This window comes from Myripristis murdjan, chromosome 23 (genome assembly GCF_902150065.1).
Source record: "Myripristis murdjan chromosome 23, fMyrMur1.1, whole genome shotgun sequence".
Taxonomy (NCBI): domain Eukaryota; kingdom Metazoa; phylum Chordata; class Actinopteri; order Holocentriformes; family Holocentridae; genus Myripristis; species Myripristis murdjan.
Genome location: NC_044002.1, coordinates 13900796 through 13917434, shown reverse-complemented (window position 1 = coordinate 13917434; position 16639 = coordinate 13900796). Strand labels below are relative to the sequence as shown.

At 42.2% G+C, this 16639-nt stretch overlaps 1 protein-coding gene across 4 annotated transcripts in view; it reads left to right on the top strand.

The window, feature by feature from the left end:
- Positions 1-16639, top strand: part of grm8a (glutamate receptor, metabotropic 8a) — a 283521-nt gene that overhangs the window by 119292 nt on the left and 147590 nt on the right. The gene's annotated exons all lie outside the window — the stretch shown is intronic.

Sequence of the window (16639 nt, the reverse complement as noted above, 5' to 3'; positions counted from 1 at the left end):
AAAAAAAAAAAGGAAAGTCTTTTTTTCTGTTTTCATGTGAGGCATATTTTGTATTTGAACATATCGTTTTTTATTTTCTATGAAGAAGATTTGTTTTAGGGTTTTTCCAGTCATGTAGTTTCTTGAGGAAAAGAGAAGGAGAAATGCACAACTGAACTGGTGAGGTGCTGGCTTACTGGACAGGACATGGACTGGACATGAGAAGGAAGAGAAGGAAGCCACACTCATAATTCTGATCATTATTATTATTATTATTATTATTATTATTATTATTTTGTGATAAATCAATGTTTCGGCACATACTGCCTTCTTCAAGATAGGAGCTGCAACCCATCACTTCAATGGTATGTATACTAAAGGAAACATATGTTACATCAAGACAATTAACGTGAGCATAGACCTAGAAACTTGAGAAAATGTTGCTTTACTGCAACACCAAGAGACCGACTGAAAGTGAAAACTGAAAAGTCCTTATTTTGCAGTGGTGTCGAAAAATCTTAGTTAGCCTGTGACAAAGTGAGTCAATACAAGATAAAGTGATCCAGGGAGCTGCCTGGAAGACAATGTGGTGTGTAAGCACTTTACTACCTCAAAAGGTGAGCGCTTGCTTCATACGCCACTGCATACACTCACTCGCTTACTTTTCAAGGCTATTATTTTAACTGTCCTGTCCAGTAGTGGAATACGTCTATATCCTGGAGCATGTCTTCATTGATGACATCATGCTCAAACAGGCATGAACAAACAGATATATATCCAACAAAGACATCAATTATTGCTCTCCCTCACTGATCTCTGTTAAGCCCTGCCTCAAAAACCTGTTTCACCAGGAAATACATCAAAGTCACCCCCTTGAACTCAGACGTTCCCTTAAATTTCCCCTTAACTAGCTTCAAAGTCACAAAATACATTTTTTTAATCAATATTGTATGACAATGTCACATATATATTCTGTATCTGCTGTTTGCAACACTTCATTGAAGCTACATCATGCTTATATCGAATGAAATATTCAAACCCGAGATGTCATTGTTTGTAACAGTGTGTGCACTATTACATCAGATAGAATATATGTAGATGTCGTGTGAATCATTTTATACACATTTCCCTGTAATTCTATAGGACATGTTTTGTTATCTTTGGAGATGCATGGATGTGTACTAATATTTAAAATAAAGTTTTGTGGGTTGGAACAAAGCTCAGCTGCACAGTATTGCAGTTTTACTTATGAATTAGCTGGTTAGGAGTGACAGAGTTGAAAAGGTCAAGGAAGCAAGTTTCATTGTGGCTTTTCAGTTTGCACAAGTTGGAGTCAACAGATTAGCTGAGAAGGCAGGTGGATACTAGCCACCAGCCAAAGGTTTGCTAGAGGCCGCTTCCAGCTGTGAGCCTGATGACCACAGGATGGCCAGTTTTACATCCGTGGCCAGCACCGCTGTTAAAGTTTCTTGAGGCGAGGCCCCAAACCCCAAAAAGTCCAGTGTGTGCTGCACTGCCCTTTCCCGCTGGTCTCTCTGAGGACATGATACATGATTTAAAGGTGTCTCAGGCCATTTGCCTTTCTAGTCAAACATCGCTGATGGCTTAGACTCAGCCACCCTCTCTGCTCAGCGTGACCGGGCCAGACCAAATCTATCGCACACAGAGAGACAAATGAGGCCCATTCCCTCCCGCCTGGCGAGCCCCAGCGAGTCAAGCACTGATGTAGGAACTGGCTGCGGATGTGTTTAGTCTCTGTCAGCACCGCTGCTAATGAATCAGACCTAGCTATCTGCACATATGAGCATACACACACACACACACACACACACACACACACACACACACACAATCGCCCTCTGTCTTCTCCCTCATTCTTGTACACACACACACACACATACACACAAATATGCAGTTCTCCACACACAACTGGGCACAGCCGCGCACACATACCCTAGCAGTCTGATGGATGGTGAGCTGGCGAAGGCTGATTAGCTGGGAGTGAATGGGGCAGAATTACAACTCTGTCGGCACGGCGATTGCATTGTTGCTTTGACAACGATCCATGTCAGATTGCTGGAACGCCAAGACGTGGGAAGAGTAATCGACGCTCTCCATCTGTCTCTTTGTCTGTGTCTTCCCCTCAAACCATTTCTCTGATTCTGTTTCTCTCTCTCTCTCTCTCTCTCTCTCTTTCTGTCTCACACACTTCCCTTATTGATCTTACAACTCACCTCTTGCTCTGCCCTCTCTTCTCTCTCTCCCTGTTCACCTTCACTTTCCTGTGTCCCGCCCACCTCTCCTCTGTTCTCTGCTATCCCAGCCCCTCTCTTGCTTCTCCCCCTCACTTTTATGGAATAAAGACCCCTTATTTTCTCACTGACACCCATGACAAATTATACAATGCGTTGACTTAAATGGGTTGTCTTGGATTGGTGTGACTTATTCAGCGCATTACAGACAATGAGAAAGAAAAAAGAAAAAGAAAAAAAAAAAAAAAAAAAAACTAGAATCGCTACAGCTGGAGTTTTAAAGGGTTCCAGCCACAAACTGAAATCAGATCAGATAAAAGAGATTAGAGTATTGCACCAGAAGTTTGATTATCCCTAAACTATTTTTGCTTTAATAGAGAACATACAGCAAAGGGTGACAGGCAAAAATGAGAGAGAGAGAGAGAGAGAGAGAGAGATGGAGGAGGATGTTTGATAAATGTACTGAGCATGAATCAAATGCAGGAGCAGATGGTATACATCTTATCCCTCTGGGCCACCCGTCTTTGTTTGCATCTTTGAAAACTTGTTTTTATCCCCCCCTTCCCTTAAAGTTCAACTGCTGTTCAGCATTTGATCATGTTTGAGGAATCACTGTGAGGATGTTGATGTCTGACTAACGGAGCGGAGCAGGATGTAAATTGACATTGACTGTAAAGCGCAGATGAACATAGAGCGATGTCAAAGTCAAAACGCCATATAGGGAGACAGACAGGGAGTCAGATGGATAGAAACACACACACACATGCGCTGAGATTTTGAAGACAGACACATAAAGACAGATGGACGGGAAAGCGCAGTGTTAGACACTTTCCCGCAGTTTCCTCATCTCTATTCATCTGATGCAATTGACTCGTGTGAACCCGGCTTCATACGCGGTGCAATCTCGAGCTGTTTTACCTCCATGCAGTCTCAATGGGAAAAAAAAAAAAGTTTCACTGTCTCACTCATCAAAGTTCTTCATTTCTCTTACACTGGCTGCGCTCATATTTACATCTAAATGGCCACTTATGGTGACAGAGTTAGTGCGTACCCAATTATGTAATGGAGCTGGCAGTGGGATCTAACAAATGGAGGGTAATGGCTGAGGGTTGGAGGCATTTCCAGCCGTCTCTAACTTCTCCAGCTTAACGAACGTACAGTAGCGGTGTCTCCATAGCTCCATTCTGACAGAGTAATTTATTCCCCTTCCACCGAGCGGTATGAAAACCACGGATTTAAAAGTTTCAACACTTACCCAAGCCTTGCCCATTTTTCACTCCAGAATGAAATTGTTATTATTCAAAAGAGGGATGTGAATTTATTCAGGCTTAGACATGGCCTTATATCTTTTACTTACTCTGCCTTCTTTCTCTCCTTTTGGATTCCCTTTTTCCCTGCTCGCTGGTTTTGTGTTATTCATTATATGTGCATCTTCCCTGCTGCTTAAAATTAAAGGGTATGTTACATGTATATCTATATATGTCTGTTTTTTAATGTTTGTTTCTGTATCACCTCCTCCTGTCAATCTGTCTCTGTCTGACCATTCAGTCATTTTGAATGTGGTGTTCAAACTGTAACCCCAGAGATAGTGACACAGGATCCATGCGCAACATAACTTTGGTTTTCACTCTCGACAACACACAGTTTCACGAGTTTACGATCACAGTTTCATTCTATGGTTTGAAAACTTTTCAAAGACCCAATTTAGTCAAGTGCTTCACAAATACAACAAAAAAAACAGGTGCTCTATGCAATGGATTTATTGCAGAAATGCGGAATTGCTGTGCATTCGAGAAATTGCTAATGAAGCAGATTCAAATCGAGCTGTTCCTATCATGTGAGGAGTGACTCCCTGGGGTGTTTCTGATTTGGAGGTGGGAGGGGGGGAGGGGCTCGAGCTAGGTTTAGTGAGGACACCGTCTGTAGTGTTCTGAGTATTTCTGCAGCCATTAAGCGGTGTCGCTGCTGCTGAAAATACAGATGTTATAGGTTGCCTGGTCTATAGTACACTGGGGGAAACCCTACATACACTTTCGCTCTCACTACACCATTGGCGCTCTCATGGCGTTTCCCAGGCAACTTAATTCACATTGTGGAACAGCGCTGCAGTGCTGCAAAGAGGCTCGCAAGTGTAAATGATGACTGATTTCTGAATGAATGCATATTTTGTGTTATTTGTGCCGTTTAAAATGATTTTGCAGATCTGTGATATTATAGGAAAACCACTGACAGATGGAAATGTTGCTCTTCTTGGCTGCAAGGGGGTGTCATTTTTGATGTGCTCACTTTTGATGGGTTTATCACACACCCCTCTGACGCTTCCTCTTACTAGTACCATGTCTGATACACAGGCTCTCTGAGGCAGAACTACAGACGTCTGAGGGCTAAGACCATAAGGAGCTTGATTTTGTCAGAAAGATAGTTGAAATCCCCCACATGCAATTTCAGTTTATCAGTTATACGTTATATTTCACTGTACTCTCTAAATATGACAACTGCCCTCTTAATAAAAGCCAAACTAAACCCATAGATGCATGTTGAAAACGGACGTTGTAGTAATGGTGCTGCACGGGAAAAACGCAGAAAATATACACCTCCAAAATAATGTGCACACATTCTCCAAAATTGACAAGATGTACAATTTTTTTTTTTTTCTTTTATCAGGCTGCCGTACCAGAAGCATTCTTCATCCAACCATTTCTGCTTTTGATATCTGAAATGATCTTTGCTGCCTCTTCAGTGGGAAGACTGAGTGTCTCGTATAATTTCCTGGCAGATTAATGTTATTTTAGTTTGCTTAATGAATGCATTCATATGAGGAAACAAATTCAGCATCTCAGCAAATCTTTTTTTAAAGTGTGCTCCAGCCTGAGATCAGTGTCATTCCGTGCATAATGTGTTTCGAATGGTGTTGAGTTTTCAATTAACAAGTGGCGGCAATGGCTAAAAACAGCTCTTCCATAAATAACCTATGCACCCACTGACATGTGCGCATACATGTTGCAACTTACACACACTCACTTCACAGCAGCGCACACACACACACACACCGATGAGCACACACAGTACATTCACAAAGACACATGCCAAGAAACTTTAACACTTTCATCAGCATCTGAGTGTGAGATGCAGAGCTGGAAACATTAGAGTCTATCACCGTGTCACATGATGTTGAGGAGAAAAGAAGAAAATGGATAATGGCGAAGGAGAAAAGAGGAAACGAAGAGATCGAGCGGGAAGAGGAGGAGACAGCGGAAAAGCGGCAGATGGAATGACAAACAATGGGGGAAAAGGAGTAGGAACAGTAATGAGGAGGGGAAGAGGGGATGAGGCATAACAGCGGAGAAGAAGAAAGTGGAGAGATGGAAAACAGTAGAAAGAAGGGAGATGAAAGAGGGAGAAAGGGGAAAACAGGAAGAGGTCAAGCCAACATGAGAGGAGACACGGAAAGAGGAGAGCGTCAAAAGATGAAAGAGGAGAGATTAGAGGAAAAGAAGAGAGAGGGGGGAGACAGGGGGAAGTGAGAGGGTGAGAGAAGGGCAATAAAAAGCACAGGAGAGGTGTCGAGAAGAAAGAAAGGGCACAGAGGGGAAAGAACGGTGTTTAATCTTTTGGCTTTTTCAGTGTCTTATTCTAATTTTCTCTGCACAGCTGGCGTTTCAGTCCCACACTGATTCAGTTTGGTTACCAAAGCACGAACACACACACGACACAAATACAAGCTCAGACACCTATGTCATTTTCCATGTACACACCAGCACAGAAATCCACAGGCCCACATACACAGCCTGCCTACATACATACCATACTCCCTGGCAACCACACATTCAGAAACATCACTTAAACATTATATGCTATTAAAATTCCAATCATAGTTTGAATTATTGCAGCATCTGCTTGGCATATCTCACACTGACGCACACTCAGACACACATTAACTATTTAGATACCAAAGGTGAAAATGCGAACAGAGGTGAAAAGGGAGGTGAATATAAATTTTACATATGCTGAAACCATCTGCCTGCCTTTACCTCAACTCTTATACCTTCTTTTTTCTGACATAAAAGTGTATTTATGCAGGAAGTATTTGACCCTCAACCCCCGTTAGGTGGGAGTGAAGGACAGAGAATGTACATGCAAAGAGAGAGAGAGAGAGAGAGAGAGAGAGAGAGAGAGAGAGAGAGAGAGAGAGAGAGAGAGAGAGAGAGAGAGAGAGAGATGTGAATGAATCGGTGGAGATGACAGCTCAGCAACTGGTATGGAAAAGATTGCTGGTGTGTTAATGTGTTATTTTGTCAGAAAATCAAACCCAGAAGACGAATGATAAACAAACATGGACGGCATACAGCTTAACAAGCTAATATACAACCCAGTCGCAAGGATGAAAAGTTGCCTTTTTTTATGTTCCTGACAACCAACAAATTGGTTGAAATGTCAGTGTCTCTGAACCAAAAATTCACTGCATATCAACATTCAGACTTAGAGCCAATGGAGGAGCCGCTTTCAGCCACCAAAACTACTTGGTTAAGGTTAGAAAAAGTTTATGGTTAAGGGTGGGGAAGTGTTTGTCATCACGGTTATGGTTAGGAAAAGGTCATAGTCAAGGTTATGAAAAGTTGGCAAACAAACACGGCTCTCGTCTGACATGGGTTTCAAACCTGGTCTGCAGAAGCAAAGACCTGTTATTGTGCCATGCACCACCTCTCCTGCCTCCTACTTCCTATCTCCTATCTCCTCCTATCTCTCTCCTGTTTTAGATTACATCACAAAACTTAATAATGTGACATTTACAAGTATCGTTAGTTTGCAGAAATGTAAAATGCCAACATTTTCTTTCTGGTGACTGGGATCCATGTGTATTTAAGTATTTTGTTTCTGCCAACTGAGTCAGAGTTTTTTTTTTTTTTTTTTTTTTTTTCTGTCATGTTGACGAGGTTGAAGGCTATCTTTACCTCTGCTAACGTAGGCTGTGTCACCCCCTGTCCATCCATCTGTCCATCTGTCCGCAGGATTTACTCAAAAAGGATTGGACGAATTGACACAAATTTTGATGGAATGATTGGTCATAGGCCAACAAACTGAAGTAGCAGTGGGTGGGACATCGAATACTTCCCAATCACATCCACATTACATCATGAAACCTGGTGGGGAGGTCGGTCATGGGTCAAGGCAGCACAGACCAGCTTTCCATGCCCCTCGGTTGACAGGAATGTGCCCTATAAGGGATGTGCCTGCTTGTTTGGGGATTATATTATATTTTAACATACTTTGTTCCATAAAATATGAATGGGAATAGTTAATAGAGTTCTCATTTTGGTGTAAAAAACATTGGTCAACATCATGGGATATCAGCGCTGGCTCTTGTTGCCATGCTGATTATGATAAAACAAGAGTTGTAACCATTCTGTGTGTACAACTGATCTGTTAATGTGTGACTGATCATAATTCTCCAGAAAATATGATTCCTGCTGTCAGTGCGCAAGAAGCCAAACAGGGAATAGGATGTAAATTTGCCAGCACCTAGGCTACAGCTTTGTCTCAAGTGCATGTAGGCGCAGCTATTTTGCTAGACTCTCCAACATCCGCTTTGTTTTAACTTTCAGTGTAGACAGTAAATGCCAGGCTGATGTATTTTCTGTCGCCAGGTTGCATCTGCAAGCCTGGTAGACAGTGCATCGGGGAATTTACCACCTTGTTCTTCCTGAAACCATTAGCATTGGATTTGCCGTCTACTGCATATCGCCACAATGCGAATGCAGAAGAAGCGCAAGGATGGAGAGAGTGTGTTGGTATGACAGAACATTTGTATTCTATTCTCGGTCTATTCTGTGGAACTAATCTAATTATTCAGATAATTCCACCTCCCCACTACTGACTATTATACTGCATATGCACACATAGTGCATTAAGCTATATGGTAAGTAAGGAGGTGGGCGTGTGGCTTCTCTCTCCTTTTTCAACTACTGTCTTTCCCTTCATCTTTCTCTCAGTTTAACATACCATATAAAGTGTATGAACAGTATATAACTTTCTTTAATGCTCTTTCTTCACCTCTCCCTCTTTGTCTCTCATACACACACAGAGAGCATACATATCCTTTGATGTGAGATGTAGAGGTTAATATTTTAATTCATGCAGTGATTTAATTAACAGAATACATGATTCATGTTTTTTATGCCCCTTTCAAGTAATTTTATACATTGCATGCGCAAAATGTGGACGACGGTATGGATCCATTCACCATGGGGTCCTTTGATTTATATGTTGCATGGGTTTGCTGATACATCAGGTTTTATCAGATAGATGGTCAGTCAGCATGCCCAAACACAGACACACATCCAGCGAAGCACACAGTGAAATAAACAATGACGGTTACACATCACATTGTTTTTTTTTGTTTTTTTTTTGTTTTTTTCCAGTCTTTCTGTGCTAATCATTTAGTCAGTTGTTTGTGAATTCATTATTTAAATGTTGTTGTCTTTTTCAGTGTTTATTCAAAAATCCTTGTATGCCTTTTTGTTGCTGTGTTGCCGTGGCGACAGAGGAGGGATGAAGGCAGGGTTCTGGAGAGTTTGTGTTCGCAGAGGAAAAAAGTTTTCAGTGTCACTTTTGTTCTCCGGCAGAGTTTTTTCTTGGTACTTCCATATAGGAGGCTTTACATCTGCAGAAATGTCATTTTGCTCTGTATGTGTGTCTGTGTTTTTTTTCTGAGGGAGGACATTTTGGATTGTCCTTGGCACTTTTACATGGTCGTTTAGGGCTAGAATATGGGTTTCTGGTTAGGTTAACATTTAGGATTAAGTTTAAGACAAGATAAATTGATTTTTATAGGAAAGAGAAAATGAATGTAGTCCATGGAAAGATGTATACTAAGGTTTGGATTTTCATTTATGTCACTGATAAATCACATAAAGAGTATAAATATGCCCAGGACTATCAGATGTCTTACGTCATTTGATAATCCTGGGCATTTATACTCAATGCACCTGTGTATTGGTGAGCATCCTGTGTCTATGGCAACATGGAGGTGTGTGATGTTTAATATGGGATTGATCCGGTGCCACAGCTACACCGATGGCTTTGGCTATTCCAAAGCTCCATTCAGCAATATGTGTGACAGTCCAGCCGTCACAATATAGCCACACAGTCCACATCTGCCAGTGTGGACTCAAAGACCCCCTTAACACCTGGTATTAATGCATGTCTCAAAAACACATTGAATCTAGATATGATTCAGCCAGATATGCGTCTCCAGTGTCTATATTGAGACGTAATTGTGATCCGATCACACATATTGTACAAGTCCGGTGTGCATGAGTGAGTGAAAAAAAGATAGTAACATGCATAATTCCATGTCTTTCCATCTCTGGAGGTGTTCTTTGTGATTGGATCACAAGCCATCCTCAATACATCTTGGCTGCATTTGCACATGTGTCAGTCCAACTGCTGGTCACCTGAGACACATGTTCGTACCAGACGTAAAGGGGGTCAACGATGCCAACATGGACTCAACTACAGTATGCCTCTCCATGGCAACATAGAGCACTTGATGCTCTAAAGTCAGGCAAGCAATCGATGCTACGTGACAGATCATAATGCTACTGCGCTCTTTCAGTTTTCAGGTGGTGCACGACAACGCTGTTTTAAATTACATCAAAATGACAGAAAATGGCATGTGTTGTTCGTCCTACAGGGTATAACTTGGCCTTAACACAAGCATGCATCTTTATGTGTCTGTAAAACAAGATGCACATTTGCAACAGTAGAGCCATGAAGTAAAATGTATGAATGTACGAATGGATGTATGTATGTAAGTACGTATGTATCTATGTATCTAAGCATAAATCCAGAACAAATCTTGGGTCCGATGTTACAGCAAGTGATTAAACTGTCTTACTTTAGTTTTTGTTCCTTTCATTTGAATAATGTAGAAACCTTTGCCTAATAATATACTGTCTTTATTGTTGCTCAAAATTGTTTGTATAGAAACACGAAAAGTTTTCTTTCAGACTTGTATACATCAACATTTCTCTAAATATTGACTTTGACTTGCTATGATTTATACAGGGTGGGCCCACATAAGCCTTGGCTTTCAGCCCAACCCTTTTGGTGCCACATACTCCTGAACAGTGTGATGTGATACTATGTACTTCCTTCAAAGCACCAAATAAAACAATTCAATCAATCAATCAATCAAAAATCCAGGTTGCTCTTAACAATAAGAAAACAGTCCATACATTGACCTTGAACCTCAAGGGGAGACACAGGTTATGCACTGGATTCAAAATCATGTTGTGGCTTGCACCCAAACCACCAGGACCCCCGACTCTAGTTTAAATTCATGGAGTAGAAAATGCAAAGAGATGTGTTACTCAAGTAGCAGTGTTTGGCTGTTGTTAGTGTGTTAGCTGCAGGTGTTAGAAAGTGCTTGTGTGTGTTTGTGTGTGTGTGTGTGTGTGTGTGTGTGTGTGTGTGTGTGTGTGTTTGTTTGTTTGGTGGTTGATGTGGCTTGCTGGACTCGCAGTTCACATGCCTCCGGCTGTTCTTACAACACACCAGAATGCAGGAAGCTTTTAGTGGAAGAGGAAAATATATGAGTCTCTCTCTCTCTCTCTCTCTCTCTCTCTCTCTCTCTCTCTCTCTCTCTCTGCAGTCAGACTCAGACCGTCTCACCCTCCTTTCTCTCGCTTCCTCCTCTCCTAAGCAAACGTCTCTCTTCTTTTCTTCTGTACTGCAGCCAGCCTGTTCCTGTCTTTCCCTCTCGCAATCAATCTCTCCGTCTTTCACTCACACACACACATGCACAAACACTAATCTAATGCTAGTCAGTAGGCTATTCAGTGAGATGATGAGATCTCATCTCTGCAGGTCACATTATTAACTCGCTCCTGTGGACTACCCCAGGCTGTGTACATGTGTGTGTGTGTGTGCGTTTGGCAGTGTGTATGTGTCCATCTGAGTGCAGTATGTTCATGCTGCTCAGTGTTTTTTAGTATTTGTCTTTCCCTAGACTGTATTTTTTTCATGTGCTTTTGATTGTGTGTGTGTGTGTGTGTGTGTGTGTGTGTGTGTGTGTCCTATGCTGCGGGTAAAGACTGACTACAGTCTTTTCTGTTATATAGGATCCAGTGTGTGTGTGTGTGTGAATCAAGTCAAGAGCTTCAAGCCTATTTCCCTCCTTTATTTGCTGTGTACTGTTCATATCAGTTTGTATCGCCACAGCTTTTCAGTTTGCGTTTCACTGCCTATTATGTTGAGTTTTGAACTTGTAATCTTATTATAAACCATGGGATATGGAGGACTTGTTTGTCTTGAAATCTTTGGATTTCTCTCAGTTAAACTTGTTTTCTGAGCAGCGAGCCTGAAAGATGAAAAAGATGAAAATGACAGAATGTGACAGATGCAAGGCAACACTGCAGTCATGCCTATTTGTACTGTATATGTGTGTGTGTGTGAAAGGATGCAAGTGTGTGTGTGTGAGTGTGTGTGTCTGAGCGTATATGTCTCTGCTCCCTCTGCCTATTTTGATGTCCTGATTAGCAGTGTTTATATTTAGATCACATTAATCTGCACAAAGTCTGCATCCCCTAAGGCACTGTGAGACACTCTGACACACACACACACACACACACACACACACACACACACACACACACACACACACACACACACACACACACACGCACTCAGTCACAGTCATCCTCGTGTCCTCTATAGTGCTAATCATCAGTTGGACAGAATGAGAGAGAGGTGAGTTGATGTAGTGGAAGAGCAAGAATGATAGAGGCATAGAAAGACAGAGGCGAGTCACCGGGAACACACACTCATTCTCCTTGTCTGTCACACACACACACACACACACACACACACACATACACTCAAATGCATGCACACACACAATTTAAGCCTATTACCAGCCTTGTTACATCATCTCTGAACCTGTGAACTCCCTCCCTTCCCAGATATATGTGTGTGTGTGTGTGTGTGTGTGTGTGTGTGTGTGTGTGTGTGTTGGCTTGCTGGTGTCTGTCAGCAGTTTGTGCGTGTATCTCTGTGTGTGTGTATTATATGACTGTGTGTCCCTCTACCCCTCTGTATGTGTGTATGTACAGTATGTGTAACAAATCCCTCTAGTGTGATGGCCTTAAGCCCTGTGTTCCCTTGGAGTCACTCTGAAGAGACAAATCCAGAGGCTTAGGCAAATTACACACACTTACACCTGAACCTACACACACACACACGCACACACACAGTGGCCATCATCCTCTCTTCTTTCCCCCTACACACATGTGGGTCTCTGCACCAGCTCTCTCCTCACACACACACACACACACACACACACACACACACACCAAAGGCTCTCTCTGTCTTTGTGCTCCTTTCTATTGCCTCAAAAATGTTGCTCTTTCTCCCCCTTTCTCTCTCTCTGGCTTACAGTCGTAGGTTCGCTGAAGCATAAAAACAAAATGGCCTCCTGATGGAAAAAGGCTCGACGATATCGGAAACACCACACATAGACAGCATGTCGACCCTGCCAAAGCTTTTCTGGCTCATGTATTTCTTCCCCTATGGTGGGAATGACCACATGCTTTCATGTGGGTACACTCGTGTGTGTGTGTATGTGTGTGTGCGCGTGTGTGTGTGTGTGTGTGCATGCCAGTGCACTTGTATGTTCTGCACCACCCTATAATGTGTGATTTCCCAGTGCGTGTGTGTGTGTGTCCGTTCAAGCAGAAACAGAGAGAGAGAGGCTGCTGGCGGGTTCGGTACATACAACTGAAATATATTCTAGTCCAGACACTCTCGGCTATCCTGCTCCTGATTAGAACAGGATTTTCCATTCTCAAATAAAATATTCACTATTTTAAAAATGTAACAGCTCTCTCGCTCCAAAAAAAAAAAAGACATTTGTATGCATCATTCACTGTGCATTAATACCAGATTTATTAGAAACTCTTAGTCCAGATAATATAGATTTGCAAAATAGTGCCATTCAGGAGGATGCAATCGGGGAAATACTGAGCAGTTAACATGAGGTAATTATTGTTTTTCACAATGAATTCGTTTTTAGAATCAACCCCTTCAAATGCTATCCCTCAACTAATTAAACAGCCTACTTTTGGATGAGCATAATTGGTAGCGCAGCTGTCTGTCCAACTGGCAGGCACAGACAACTAGATAATCACCCTGACTGGAAGCCATAGGGATGTAAAGCAGAAGATCATTATCCAACTCTAGTATATTAGTGCTAGCCATGTGCACACAGACTGCTGTCAGTGTTAGAGTCGGGGGCTTATTATAAACAAACGATGCAGTAAATAATTATCTGATGAAATCAAAACTATGAGGCGCTACTGTGTGAACAGCTGAACCATGGAAGCTGTTTATCAAACTTGTGGGAATAATCCGAATGAGGAATGGGAGTCGGTGGGAATGGTTCCATATGGGACAAGGACTTTAACTACCTGCAAGTCCCACCGGCACAAATGACACAGGAAGAGTAGACTTTTAATTCGTTTAGATCCTAAGGCTATTAAGAGTGTGAGAAAGGATAGTTTAGACTTTTTCATAATATACAGATAATTGCAAGCTCTCCATTCTGCTACAGCTTAATGGTTGTGCTACTGTGTGTGTGTGTGTGTGTGTGTGTGTGTGTGTGCGTGCGTGACTTACAGGATGTCATCCTGCAATGTAGTCCAAATTTTCCTTTCAAGCAGCAGACTATACAATATCAATATCAATGCACTCCATTATTTGCTGCTGTAATGAGCCAGTTATTCCACGGTGATATGAAAAGTTTAAAGGGATGGTTAAATATAATACAAAAAGTCATTTCCCCACTTACCGCTAGAGCAATCTATCCATCAAGGTTTCCAATCATCCTGTAACGATGGGTATTGATGGAGCTCAAATTGTCTAAAAATGACTTGTGGAAAAACTCAACAGCAACAACTTTTTGCTAAAACAATTACACAAATGACCTCCGTTATCCACAGCTCTCCGGGATGTATCTATCCACTCTACCTTCTACCTATCTGCTCAAAGGAGTACAAATTTGGGGTGGATAGACAGACCTACAGTTTGCCAGTGTTCTTTAGCAATAAATAGTTCCCAGCAGAATTCTTCACCCATGAGGGCTGCAGATTATGCCGGGCATCTTTGTCATTATTTTGGATACCTGATTTGACGGAATGGATGTTATCAGTCATAATCACCCCCCTAGGTGTGAGTTTGAAGGTCCCTGCTGCACGTTCTGGTAGGTGAGAGGTCTGTTGAGAGGTCATCTATTCTAATCGTAAATCTGTCTTAACCAGTCAAACTTTATTTGGTCGCTGCTCTTAACAGCTCAAGCGTTAACTTTAGCTGCCTTCGTTCGCTTCGTTTTTGTTTGCCACTTGGTTACGGTTAGGCAAGGGTCTTGTTAAGGTTAGGAAAGGGTTTGTTGTTCAGGAAAAGGTCATGGTTAAGGTTAGGAAACTGAACACGCCGCTAAACAAACACTTGACACTGGAGCTCTCCGGTGAAAGTCTGTGTGATTGCCCCATATCCACCACCCCAACCACCTCCTTCTATGAGCGACTTCGTTGGTCTTTATGCTACATCACGGTGCGTCTGGCTCCAGGGTCCCATCTGACTGGTTAAGACAGACTGACAGCAGGATTAGATGATAACAGCCTTCTGGCCCACTAGAAGGTGTAGCAGGGATCTACTAACCCATACCTGTGGGATGATTACAACTGATAATGTCCATTCAGTGGTGTGATAACAGTTGAATTGGCTGGTTTCCACATTACAGTACATTTTTGATGGCTTGAGCTCCACAAATGAACACCCATTCAGTCCCTTTGCATTAGAGTGAAGGGAGATAGGCTAGATACCTCGCCAGAAACTGTCGAGGATAGATAAAATGCACAAAGGGTAAGTTTTAGAATATCATCCGAACCATTCTTTTAATTTGAGCATACACTCGAACAAGCCAGGCTCGAGTGCACACTGCGGTGTTGCACATGGTGCGCACACCGAGCCCGATGAATCACCAGAACAGCCGGAGCATGCAAATTGAACCAGTCTGATCTATTACCGGGAGCAGTGGTATGTGGTAGGCGTTTGGTCTCTAACACCTGTGGTTTGTCTGCTGACACTCCTGTGGGCTGGCAGTGCATTTTGTCTTACTAAACCTGTAACGGCAAGCCTGAAAAAAAAGGAAAAGAACAGGACTTGAGTGAAGGAGAGGGAGAACCATCGAGGCTTAGAAAGAGAGAGCGAGAGAGAGAGACTACAAGAGAAAGGCAGACATAGAGTGAGAGAGATGAGAGAGGTCGGGAGGGAGGGATATGCCCCCTCAAACACACACACACACACACACACACACACACACACACACACACACTTCTCCCTTTCCCTTTCTGTTTCACCGGCAGCGGAGACAGCCCAGCCCTGCAGTCAATTGCAGGTGCTAGTCAAACTATAAATGGAGCAAGGACATTGTGTTCCCCTTCCAGGAGAATACTTCTGAATTTCAAATCCAACATTATTTTTTTAACACTGCACTTCATACCAGAAAGCAGAGACAAGGGAGTTTGTCCCCCTCTTGGACTCGACCAAGTTTGTCCCATTGACTTCTAATGGAAGTACAGCTGCCTTTTACTCTCACAATAGAGCAGTCTCACTGGCGTATTCTTGAACTAGCTTGAAATGGGCCTCACTTTGTATAATTTACTTGAAATGAAATTACCTTTGTCACAGTGATTTATAAAGGAGCTACTTTTGAGACTCTGACTTAAATAGCAAATCAGCTAATTTGCTTAATATTTATCTACAATGGCACACAATTTTCCCACTGACTTTCAGTACAAATTGAGCAGTCATTGTTCTGTTGACGTACCATAAAATAGCTTTGTCTCACTCTGAATAGAACTATCGCTGAACCACTGACTAATAACTGAGTATTGTAAAGTATTGTCTGTCTTTCAGTTAAGTACTGTTGTAATTCAGCAATCAGTCCTCTTTCTATGATACTTCTTTATTCATAGCAGTGTGCTTTATTATAGATTGAATGTACAAAAAGGGGCCATTTATTCTTCATGAAGTACCCTGATGGAGAGAATCCAGGTAAAAGCCATTATCTGTTATTGATTTCCCTTATTAAATCCACACCAATCACAAAGGAGATGGGGATAAAGGAGAAGCGAATGAGCTCCATCATTTTTAAACTTGGAGACGTGACCCAATTTGTGGAATTCAGAGGAAAATGCAAGTCTATGTGATCCGTTTGTATGATCCTACAGGAGTGTATAGACTCACCCGCGCCATCCTCCTTCTGTCTGCTAGACCACAGGTGTGAATTGACCTATAAAAATGGTGGCCATGCAGAGCTGCAGTTCCCACTGGCTCCTGCAGAACATCAC